Here is a 12,742-nt window from a genome sequence, read left to right on the forward strand (position 1 = left end):
GAGAGAGAGAGAGAGAGAGAGAGAGAGAGAGAGAGAGAGAGAGAGAGAGAGAATGAATCCCTTTGAAACAAGAAGGAAATAAATGTCAGCTTGTGAGAACTTAGGCAGAAAAAATTGACGTCGCCAGGATAAAGCTGCTCCCTATGTTATTTTAAGCAATACGGACTGGAATGAGATCAAATCCATCCAGGGCTTGGTCAAAATCAGGGTTGAACCTAAACTGGCAAATTGATTTTGCAACTCCTAACACCAAGCAAAACCACCGGAGCTGAAAAAATCATATATTAGTCAATACAAATGGTAAATTTCCAAGGCAGAAATCTACAACACTCTCTGTCCTTAGTTTACTCTGGGTTTCCTTAGATACAAGAGACCCAGGGTTCTCACTCAAAACACAAAAGATACACCTCAAATTATCCTACTTTGGATGCATGATGTGAAGACCCAGCTCTTTAGAGAAGGCTCTGATGCTGGGAAAGTTGGAAAGAAAGAGAAGAAGGGGTTGACAACCAGTCAGAGGAATGGGCTCAGTTATAAAAGTGATGGAAGGACCACTGGAAGACTTGAAGGACGAAGTCCTGGAGAAGATCAATCCATGTGGTCACTCAAAGTCAACATTGACTTGAAGGCAATCAATCAATCAGCATTGACTTGAAGGCACATAATCAATTAATCAACATTGACTTGAAGGCACATCATCAATCAATCAGCCAGTCACTTGCCCACCTCCCTTGAAAAGTCCATCATGGTGGGAAAATGTGGTAGGAAAGAGAGGAAGAGGACAACCAGCAGCAAGGAGATGGGGACATGCTTGAAATATCTGAAGAGCCAGGTTAGGGCTGAGTCATGAAAAAAATCTATTTATGCGGTTACTAAGAATCATGACTCATGAGAGTTATTATCATGCACTTAATCATTCAATGCAAAGACTTAGTTTTCTGGAGAAGTTCATAAGGTTGAGAAAGCTGGAAGAAAGAAGAAAAGGAGAAGAAAGTGAGGTGGACTCACTCATAATGATGACGGATGTGCCATTGGAAGAGCTCAAGGACCAAGCTGGGCCCAAATAACCCTTGAGAAGGTCTTATTAAGAACTGGTTTTGACTTGAAGACACATAATGGAACAATCAGTAAATCAGTGCTAAGTTCCAACCATTTGAGAAGTCTATAAAGCTAAGAAATGAAGGAAAGAGAAGAAGAGGACACCAGCAGAAGGTTTATAGACATAGTTATGGTGGAGATTGAGACATCCTTGGAAGAGCTGAAGGACCAGGATGAGAATAGACCTTCCAGGAGAAGACAGATCGATGTGGTCACTAAGAGTTGTGATGGCCCATTATCAATCAAGATGAGCAATTTTCTGGCTTCTAGTGGCATTTTAGTTCTTTGGGGTAGGAGAGAAAGGGGGCAGCAATCCATGGGGCATTGACATGAAGGAATTAAAAACTGCAGATGTATGATCAAGTGCAGACTTTGCACACCTGGGCCGATGAGAGCAGGAGAGAAGATCAGTTCAGTGGAGGAAAAATCTGAGCTTCTCTCATTCTAAATTCTGCTATTTTTTCTAGCCCCCTTACTAGTCCACAAGTCATAAAAGGGCCATGTTTCAAGACCCCTGTATTACACTAATCCTGTTTTGCATGTGTGACTCAAAAACAGTAAGATATTTCAGGTCGATCCACAGATGATGGGAAGACCCTGTTCTAGTTTCCCACGCGTTTCTCAGCACGAACACTGAATTTTGCAAAGGTTCCAACCACTTCTCCCTAAACTAAATCTGTTTATTTCTCCTCTAAATCCATCCCATAGGATTTTTAATCATTCTGCTGACATTGCTGTAAACCGCAGGGAGTCTCCTAAACTTACAACCGAAATTGAGCCCAACATTTCTGTTGTTAAGTGAGACATTTGCTAAGTGAGTTTTGCCCCATTTTATGACCTTTCTTACCACAGTTGTTAAGATAGTAACAGGGTGGTTAAGTGAATCTGGCTTCCACATTCACTTTGCTTGTCAGAAGGTTGCAAAATGGGATCCCATAACTTTGGGACACAGCAACAGTCATAAGTATGACTTAGTTGACAAGCATCTGAATTTTGATCACATGAACACGAGAATGCTGCAATGGTCCTAAGTGTGAAAAAAAGGTCCTAGGTCACTTCTTTCAGTGCTGTTGTAACTTTGGTCCTTAAATGACCGTTGTAAGTCAAGGACCGCCTGTAGGGTTTGGGTATGTCTAGTTTAACGAAGAGAAGGACGAGGGGGGACATGATAGCAGTCTTCCAATATCTCAGGGGCTGCCCTAAAGAAGAGGGAGTCAAGCTATTTTCCAAAGCGCCTGAAGGCAGGACAAGAAGCAACGGATGGAAACTGATCAAGGAGAGAAGCAACCTAGAACTAAGGAGAAACTTCCTGACACTTAGAACAATTACCCAGCGGAACAACCTGCCTCCAGAAGCGGTGAACGCGCCAACACTGGAAGTTTTTAAGAAGAGACTGGACAGCCACCTGTCCGAAATGGTGTAGGGTTTCCTGCCTGAGCAGGGGGTTGGACTTGATGACCTCCAAGGTCCCTTCCAACTTTATTATTATTATTATTATTATTATTATTATTATTATTATTATTATTATTATTATTATTATTATAACCCAGCTTCCTTGAAAAATCCAAAATGTTTGGAATAGTGGAAGGAAAGACCAGCAACAAGGTGTTATAGATAGTCCTCAATTTGCAACTGTTCACTTAGCAACTCTTCAAAGTTACAAACAGCACTGAAAAAAGTGGCTTACACTTTCTTTACACTGTGTATGCTAGGCTTACACAGTCCTTGCATTTACAACCATTATAGTGTTGCCACGTCATGAAAATTCAGGTGCTTAGCAACCAGCGTGATTTATGATGGGTGCAGGGCCCTGGGATCACATGATCTCCATTTGCGACCTTTAAAGGTAGATCCTCGACCTACGACCACAATTGAGCTCCACATTTCTGTTCTTAAGGGGAACATTTGTTAAGTGAGTTTTGCTCCATTTTATGACCTTTCTTGCCACAGTTGTTACGTGAATCACTGAAGTTGTTAAGTTAGTTACACAGATATTAAGTAAACCTGGCTTCCTCACTGACTTTGCTTGTGAGAAGGTTGCAAAGGGGGAATCACATGACCGTCATAAATATGAGTAACTTCCCAAGCATCTGAAGTTTAATCACGTGACCACAGGGATGCTGCAACGGTCGTAAGTGTGAAAAACGGTCCTAAGTCCCTTTTTTCAGTGCCGTTGTAACTTTGAACAGTCACTAAATGAACTTGTAAGTTGAGGACTACCTGTATTTCCAATAAGCAAAGTCAATAGGGGAATCTGGGTGAGCCAGATTCACTTAACAACCACATGATTAACTCAATAACTGCAGTGATTCACTTAACAACCGTAGCAAAAAAAGGTCATAAACTCGTCTGTATATATTCCTTAACCTATACCCACTTACATAATATTGGAATGGAATGGAATGGAATAGAATAAGGAATAGGAATAGGAATAGGAATAGGAATAGAATAGAATAGAATAGAATAGAATAGAATAGAATAGAATAGAATAGATATTAGAAATAAGAATAGGAATAGGAATAGGAATAGATATTAGAAAATAGAATAGAATAGAATAGAATAGAATAGATATTAGAAAATAGAATAGAATAGAATAGAATAGAATAGAATAGAATAGAATAGAATAGAATAGAAATACAGGACAGGATAGGACAGGACAGGATAGGATAGGATAGGATAGAAATAAGAACAGAACAGAATAGAATAGAATAGGAAGCTGGAAGGGACCTTGGAGGTCTTCTGGTCCAGCCCCCGCTCAAACAGGAGAACCTATACCAGTGGTGGCGAACCTATGGCACGCATGCCAGAGGCGGCACTCATAGTTCTCTTTATTGGCATGCGTGCCATCACCGCCAGCAGCAGGTCCATCAGGCCGCCACTACCGCCTGGAGCAGGAGCCCCACCCAGCACAAAGGAGGCGAAGCAGCCAACTAGCAAGCTCGAGTAGAGGTGGTAGAGCAGAGGTCACCAACCATTGTCGATTGGTGGACTGGAAGAAAAAGGAAGCATTTTACATGCGTGCATACACGCACGGGGCCGCTGCAAATGGGGCAGAGCTGGTACCTGCATGATACTCACTAGCCCTGCCCTGTTCTTTGCATGGTGCAGCGCCTTGTATCTGCACCCTGCGGTGTGGCGGCGACCGTTTTTGCACTTTGCAGCACAGTGGCCCATTTTTGCGCTCCCGGTTTTTGCGTGCCAGAGGCGGCACTCAGAGGGGCCTCCCTGCCCCCCCCAGTGTACCACAATGCTGATGCGGCCCTGGCACTTTGCGATACGTAAGTGGGTTTTGGGTTGCAGTTTGGGCACTCGGTCTCTAAAAGGTTCACCACCACTGACCTATACCATTTCAGACAAGTGGCTGTCCAGTCTCTTCTTAAAAACCTCCAGTGATGGAGCACCCTTGATTTCTAAAAGCAAGCCGTTCCACTGATTAACAGGTTGTTTTTCTCTTTGGTCTGTTTCCAACCATTGTTTCTTGATTCGCTTAACAACCATGGCACAAAAGGTCGTAAAATGGTTCATGACTCAGTTAACAACAGTCTTGCTTAGCAATGGAAATCTATGGCTTAACTGTGGTCGTAAATCAAGGATTATCTGTCTTTCAGCTGTTGCTTCTGTGCTAACAGGCACCAACCGTCAACCGTCCCATGGCTATTTTACTTGCTGCCTTTTCCATCTTGGGAGCTATCCTGCCTCTTTTTACTCCTGTGAACCTGAAGCTTCCCACCATCATCCCAAACTCAGTGTACAGGTAGTCCTCAACTTACAGCAGTTCATTTAGTGACTGCTCAAAGTTACAACGGTAGTGAAAAATGTGACTTATGACCATTTTTGACACTTATGACCATCGTGGCATCACCACCTGATTTACATTCAGAGGCTTGTCAATTGACTCACATTTATGACGGTTGCAGTGTCCCTGGGTTACGTGATCCACCTTTTGCGACCTTCTGAACAAGCAAAGTCAACGGGGAAGATTCCCTTAACAACTGTGTTACTGACTTAACAACTGCAGGGGTTCACTTAACAACTTTTTTTGTGTGTTTTGTAACTATGGAATGCAATGCATACACCAGAGTTCTAAGGTCAGAGTTATAATTTTAACGCTTTTAATAGACCTGGTCCCCAAAAGCACGTATCCCAAACATTCCCATAGCTGGAATGACACTCGTACATGCTCAGAGAAACGCTTCTCTTTTATCCAGGGGCTGAAAATCCAGAGCTCTGATGGTATACATTTTCTAATGATCTCCACTTCAAAAATAGCCAGGGGATTAAATGCATTCATTCTACAGCCTGAATTTTTTCCATACTTGTAAAAGAAGGAAATGATTGTGTTCATTTAGCAGTCTTAATCAGGGCAGAGGCAGAGTTTCCAAAGAGATTCATCATGCCTAAATCTGGTTAGTGTTAAACTTGCTTGCTTTTTCTGGAAACTGAGCGTGTTGTCTGAATGGGCCTCTTTAGTTAGTTGATCATTCCTTCAATGCAGATAGGATTGTTTGGTCCCTAGTTTCACAAATCATCAGGGCATTAAATAAAAAATGGGAGGCTAATAAGTTAATAATAATAATAATAATAATAATAATAATAATAATAATAATAATAATAATAATAATAATAATAATAATGTTTTTTTAAAAAAAACAACAGGCCACAAGGTATCCAGACTCTTTTTACTCCAGTGGCTTTTGCAAAACTACTAACTTCTGCAGTTGCTGAGCCATTCTCCCCACCCAGCCAAAAACACCAAGATTCAAAAGAGACTTCTGTTTGATATTTCTTTTTTCTTTTTCTTTTTCTTTTTTGAGATAGGAGAAAAACAGAAAGCTTTCATTTCCGATTCTATTTTGAAAATCAAAGGGGGGGGGGGAAACTAAGTCAATGTTCAGAACCGATCACTAAGTTTTTTTCTTCTCCGGCCTGCAACCAACTACTTTACACAGAAACACACACATATACGCAGAGGCAACCGGACCTCTGCTCATGTGAAGAACGCCTCCCCAACCCCGCAACAATGCCAACACCAGCTGCGTCTCGCCAAAAGGCCCCCTTTAAGTCGGTGGGAAAAGGGAAAGAAGAAACTTGATTATGCAAAGGAATAAAACGGGGGCCAGTGCGGGGACCCACTTCCCTCCCCACTCTGATTAAAAGTATTGTGAAATGGACCCCTTCCCTCTCTACCCTTCCCCTCCCCCCCGCCCAGCAACGGCAGGAGCGCACCGGCCACTTACGGGCAGCACCAAAAAGGCCGCGGTGCGCAAAGCGCGGGGTCTCCACTGGCGCCGAGCCGGGGGTCCCATGGCGTCCGTCCCGCTGCCCCCTTGCGTGGGCGCATCGCAAGGGGACTAGGGCTCTCTCTATCTCCGAGGCTCCCGATCGGCCGTTCGCCTCCCTCGCTCGTTCCCGCGGCGACGCGATCTGCGCCCGAGGTCCCGCGAAGCGACGGCGGCCAGGAGGCAGGCAGCCTGCGTTGGCTGCCAGCCCCTTTCCAGAAACGGAGGTCGGTTCATTCGCAGGATAGTGCGGGGGTTTCTGAACATGGGCAAAGGACATTTCCCCCCCCCCCTCTAGTCGCTTGCGTGGGGAAATAGCGCCGAGTTCCAGATTTTTTGGGGGGGGTTAAGGTGGGGGAGAAGTAATTAGCCATCAGCATCTCCATTTAAGGATGGGGGGTGGGGATGGAGGGCGAGCACCTTTTCAGAGATCTGCGCTGAAAGCCCTGTAAGCTGGCTCTTGAGCATGTGCAGAGAGCGGCCAGCTTCTGTTGTAGTGGAGGTTCACCTGTTCTGGAAATGAATTTAAGGAACTCTATGTCTATATGGAGATTCTCAGTCATCCAGTTCATGGTTGAACTGAGGAAGCATATTGGATGAGAAGCGAAACATCTTCAAGCAAAAAAAAGAAAGGCCAGTTGCCTCTTGAAAAAAAACACAATTCCTGTAATTGTCTAGTTTAATGAAAAGAAGGACTGGGGGGTGACATAGAGCAGTGTTTCAATATTTAAGGGGCTGCCACAAAGAAGAGGGAGTCAAGCTATTCTCCAAAGCGCCTGAAGGCAGGACAAGAAGCAGCGGATGGAAACTAACCAAGGAGAGAAGCAACCTAGAACTAAGGAAAAACTTCCTGACAGTTAGAACAATTAACCAGTGGAACAACCTGCCTCCAGAAATTGTGGGTGCACCATCACTGGAAGCTTTAAAGAAGAAACTGGAGTTTTTGGCAAATGCTGCTGGGTTATCAGTTTTTTTATCAGCATCTTCAGTTGCTCCATTTCTTTCAATTCTGATACATGGGAGAACCCATTAGGAACAGATTCTGCATTTAAAAGAAAAAAGGCTGCTCTTTCGAAGACAGCAAAGTCCACATGCTGAACAGAGAGAACCCTGGTTTGAAAGAGGGGTCAAAGAGGCCATCTAGGTCAAAATTGAACCACCCTCTCTCAACAGAGGGGGAGGGATACAAGATCCTTTATCTCCAATCTACAACACAGTCCTTTCAGCGGTTCCAAGAAGCTCCACACCCATTTGCACCACTCAGGTGATCCCGAGGACACAAATAAACCTCCAAGTGGCCTCAGCGACTCTCTAAAAGAATGCAAATTACCAGCACTCTGCAAGGAGTATAAATCCTTCCACTCCCCACCATCCAGTCAGAGCTGAAGAAGCTTCTTGGGTGAGAAGTGAAACGTCTTCAGAAGAAACACAAGAAAGTCCAGTTGCCTTGTGAAAAAGCACCTTTGGGACACCATTACTGGACTTCATTTTTACAATGGTCATTAAATGGGTCACTGCAGTTATTAAGCAAATTATATAATTGTTCAGTCTGAACCCAGTTATTCAGTAGGTGTTCTTTGCCAGAAAATATCATAAAATGGCAAAAAAAATGTCATTACAGACATTTTTGTGGCATCAAAAATGTCATAGACATTTTTGGGAACACAGCTGAACAATGGGACAGCTGCTTAATCTTCTTAAACTGAGGCCACTGGTGCCACAGGGGTCTGTCTCAAGTCCCAAGGATGTCAAGAGAAATGACGCATGTACAAAAACACCCCATTGTGTCATAACACTCAGGTAATCTGCACAATGTTTTTAATGGAGGTATTAGCGAGGGGGGGAGGACATGCCAGATCGCAGGAGGCTATGTCTTGATCTCAGCCTTTCAAGATAAGCCATCACAAGGTTTCCAGGCATCCTACATTTTTGTTGTAAAGTGTACAGGTACTCTTCAACTTAGGACCACAACTGACCCCAAAATTTCTGTTCTTAAGTGAGAACAGTTGTTAAGGAAATTTTGCCCCATTTTACAACCTTTCTTGTCACAACTGTAGTTGTTGAACACGTAGTATGGCTGTTAAGCGAATCTGGCTTCCTCATTGACGTTGCTTGTCAGAAAGTTGGAAAAGGGGATCGCAGTAAATACATGACAGCTGACAAGCTTTTGAATTTTGATCATGTGACCTTGGGGATGCCGTAGTGGCTGGCTGGAGAATTCTGGGAGTTGAAGTCCACACATCTTACAAGGCTGGAAAATACTTCTCTGGAGACTCTTCTATGATTAGCCAACTGTTCTTTAAATATCCCACAATGAATCCAACTTGGGTAGGTATTTAAAACTCGACACTCGGTTTATTTAAAACACGAACTGCATTACTAGAAACATTTGCTCCCTGAACTTTTAATTTGTTTTCGTGTGTGTGTGTGTGTTGGGGGGGAGCAGGGTTTTTTTCCCCTTTGAGCAAAGGAAATGATATTTTAATTTTATGGCAGAATCACTCCATGCCTCTGAGGTTTGAATAAAACATCAAATGGGGCTGTTCTTTTCTAAGACATGGAGATACCTATCTTCAATGACTTTGTTACCAGGGATAGGTGGATGGGTGGTGGCTACTATTGAGGTTTCTTTGAGATGTGGAGATGTTTCCTCTCAATCAAGGGCCAAGTTTTAGTTGCTGTTGGTGCACTCTGGGGTAGAAAACATGCAAAGAAACTGTACTTTGTTGAGGATTCACACAACCTCAGATTATAGGTTGTGGGTCAAAAGTGGTGAGAGATCAGCTAGAATCTTAACATAGGATGTGAACAAGAGTACAGGCAGGTGGAAGGATGGATTATATTCCATTAAACAGTTGTCAACTCTCAGAAAACAAATGGATATGGCTTCTCCAAGCCTGGTCCTTCAGATCTTCCAGTGGTGCCCCATTTCCACTGTAACTGAGTCCATCCACCTTCTGCGGATTGACCTTTTCCTTCCTTGCATTCTTCCCAGCATTATAGACTTCTCAAGAAGTATTTCCCCAGTGTTGTGGACTTCTTAAGGGAGATGGGTTGTTGCATTGATTGATCAATAATGAGCCATCACCGTTGACATTTAATGACTGAACTTCTCCAAAATGATTTGTCCCAACCTGGTCCTTTGCGTCTTTCAATGGGGCCCCCATGCCCACTGTAATAAGTCCATCCACCTTCTCCTGGTTGCCCTCTTCTCTTTCCTTCTACCTTCCCCCAGTACTGGAGCCTTCTCCAGAAAGCTAGAACTTTACATTGATTGATTTATGCCATCAGGTTAGTTAGGAACCACAAAGCTAATCTTCTCCAGAAGGATCTGGTCTCAGCTGGATCACTAAGATCTTCCAACCATGCATCCATCTAATGGTGTCCTATCTTTGCTGTATTGGAACTCATCCACCTTGCTACTGGTCGTCCTCATCTTCTCTTTCCTTTCACTTTTCCTAGCATTATGAACTTCTCAATGACCTGAGTCTTTGCACTGATTAATTGAATTATTATGTGCCAACAAGTTGGTGTTGACCCTTTGCAATCAAGATCTTCTCCAAAAAATATCCAAGGAGATCTCCAAGAAAATCTTCAACAAGACAATCTGCCTTTAATTCTCCCAATGATGCCCCCATCATTACTATATCTGAATCCATCCATCTTGCTTCTGGACATCTTCTTCTCATTCCTTCCACCAGGTTTATGGTCTTCTCTTGTGTGCTTCCCAGTGTGCAATCCATTTGGTTGATGACTCTTAGTGCTACCATAAATAGAGCTCTCCATGACAATCTATCCTACCTTAGTCCTTCAGGTCTTCTAATGGTGTCCCCAACACCACTATAACCAAGTTCATCCACCTTCTGTAGACTATCGTCTTCTTTTTCCTTCCACATTTCCAAGCATTATGAATTTTTCAAGGAATCTGGTTCTTCCATTGATTGACTGATTATATTCTATCAACTCAGTGTTGACTTTTATCAACCACATAGACTTTCTCCAAGATGATCTGTACCTAATTGGGTTTTTCAGCTCTTCTGATAGGGCCCGGTTAAGATATTTAATTTAATAACTGGAACAGTAAAGTGTATAATGGGCCAGAACACACAGTTGGTTGGTTGATTGATTGGAGAATGTGGACGCCTGTGTGAGGCAATCTGCGCTGTGATTGGTTACTGGATATAAAGGGGGAGTGTCACTTGTTTCCCGCCTTTTTCTTCTGTATGCTCTACATGCTGTTCTGGTGATTTACCTGATGATTTACCTCATGATGTAGTGATGTACCTGACTATCTTGTTTGCAGCAAATATAAATGAAAAGTTCGTGTCAGCAATTCTGACTCCATTTGGACACCGGCTGTGTAATTCTCTGACAGTCCCCCTTGCCACTGTATCTGAGTCCATCCATCTTGAGTGAGATTCTGCAAGTCAGAATAGAGCTGGAAGGGACCTTGGAGGTCTTCTAGTCCAGCCCCCTGCTCAAGCAGGAAACCCTATGCCATTTCAGACAAGTGACTGTCCAGTCTATTCTTAAAAATCTCCAGTGATGGAGCACCCACAACTTCTGGTGGCAAACTGTTCCACTGGTTAATTGTCCTCACTGTTAGGAAGTTTCTCCTTAATTTCAGGTTGCTTCTCTCCTTGGTTAGTTTCCATCCATCTTGTCCTGCCTCCTGGTGCTTTGGAAAATAAATTGATCCCTTTTTGTTTGTGGCCGCCCTAGTCCTTCTTTTCTCTAGACTGGCCAAACCCAAATGTTGCAACTGTCTCCACGCTTTTAATAATCTTAGCTGCTCTTCTCTGAACTTTTTCCAAAGTGGTGATCAAAACTGGATGCAGAATTCCAGGTATGGCCTTACTAAGGCTTTATAAAGTGGTACTAATACTTCACATGATTTTGATTCTATGCCTCTGTTTACACAACCCAGGATTGCCACTAGTCATTCTCTTCTTTCCTTTCCTTTCCTTTTTTCCAGTATGTGGGCCTTCTGCAGAGAACTGGATCTTCAGATCATGTATACAAAGTAGGATAATTTGAGCGTAATCATTTGTGTCTTCAGTGGAAACAACAAATCATTACATTCACTTAATTTCACATTTGAACGGGCTTCTATTTTCATCTTTCTGAGCCAGTATGCAAATGGAGAATTTTTCATTCAGAATTTGCAGTCCCTGAGTTTTGGAAATATACTCAGTAAACCACAGAATTGCTGATCTAACAATTTTTGGTAAAGTAAAGGTAGTCGTTGACTTACCACAGTTTGTTTAGTGACCAAAGTTACAAGCACTGAAAAAAGTGACTTATGGCAGTTTTCACACTTACAACAGGTGCAGCATCCCCGTGATTTTCTGCCTGAACAGGGGGTTGGACTAGAAGACCTCCAAGGTCCCTTCCAAATCTATTATTATTATTATTATTATTATTATTATTATTATTATTATTATTATTATTATTATTATTATTATGTGATCAAAATTCAGATGCTTGGCAATTGACTCACATTTATGGCAGCTGTAGTGTCCTGGGGTCACGTGATCCCATTTTGCGATCTTCTGATAAGCAAAGTCAATGGGGAAGCCAAATTCACTTAACAACTGTGAAGTGTGTAGTGGGGTGCCCCAGGGCTCTGTTCTAGGCCCATTGCTCTTCAACATCTTCATCAACGATTTGGACGAGGGGCTAGATGGGGAACTCATCAAATTTGCAGACGACACCAAGCTGGCAGGAATAGCCAACACTCCAGAAGACAGGCTTAGGATACAGGAGGATCTGGACAGACTTGAACACTGGGCTCTATCTAACAAAATGAAATTCAATGGTGAAAAAAGTAATGTTCTACATTTAGGCAAGAAAAAACAAATGCACAGGTATAGTATAGGCCTAGATGACCTCCAAGGTCCCTTCCAACTTTATTATTATTATGGATCATTGCACAGTCAGCCAGATGTTCAGACTGGATTTGGCATTTTGTCTACCTATCGAGTCCTTACCCAGGACCTGGGATAGGCAGATGTGGATGTTTGATGGTATTACAGATATCGTCGCAGGATGGAAGCGGTTCCCAGTAAGGCCGCCTTTTGCAATTGACTAATGGTGAATTTGTCAATGCCAATGATGGTGTTCAAGTGGTGCTCCAGTTGTTTTGGGATTGCACCCAAGGCGCCTATTACTAATGGTACTACCTTTGCTTGCTTTTGCCACAGTCTTTCTATTTCTATTTGTAGGTCTCTGTATTTTGTTATCTTCTCCAGTTCTTTCTCGTCTATTCTGCTGTCTCCAGGCACTGCCACGTCCACTATCCAGACTTTTTTGTCTTTCTTATCGACAATTGTTAAGTCTGGGGTGTTATGTTGCAGGTGCTTGTT

This window comes from Protobothrops mucrosquamatus, unplaced genomic scaffold (genome assembly GCF_001527695.2).
Source record: "Protobothrops mucrosquamatus isolate PMUCROS unplaced genomic scaffold, P.Mucros_1.0 scaffold81, whole genome shotgun sequence".
Classification (NCBI taxonomy): Eukaryota; Metazoa; Chordata; class Lepidosauria; order Squamata; family Viperidae; genus Protobothrops; species Protobothrops mucrosquamatus.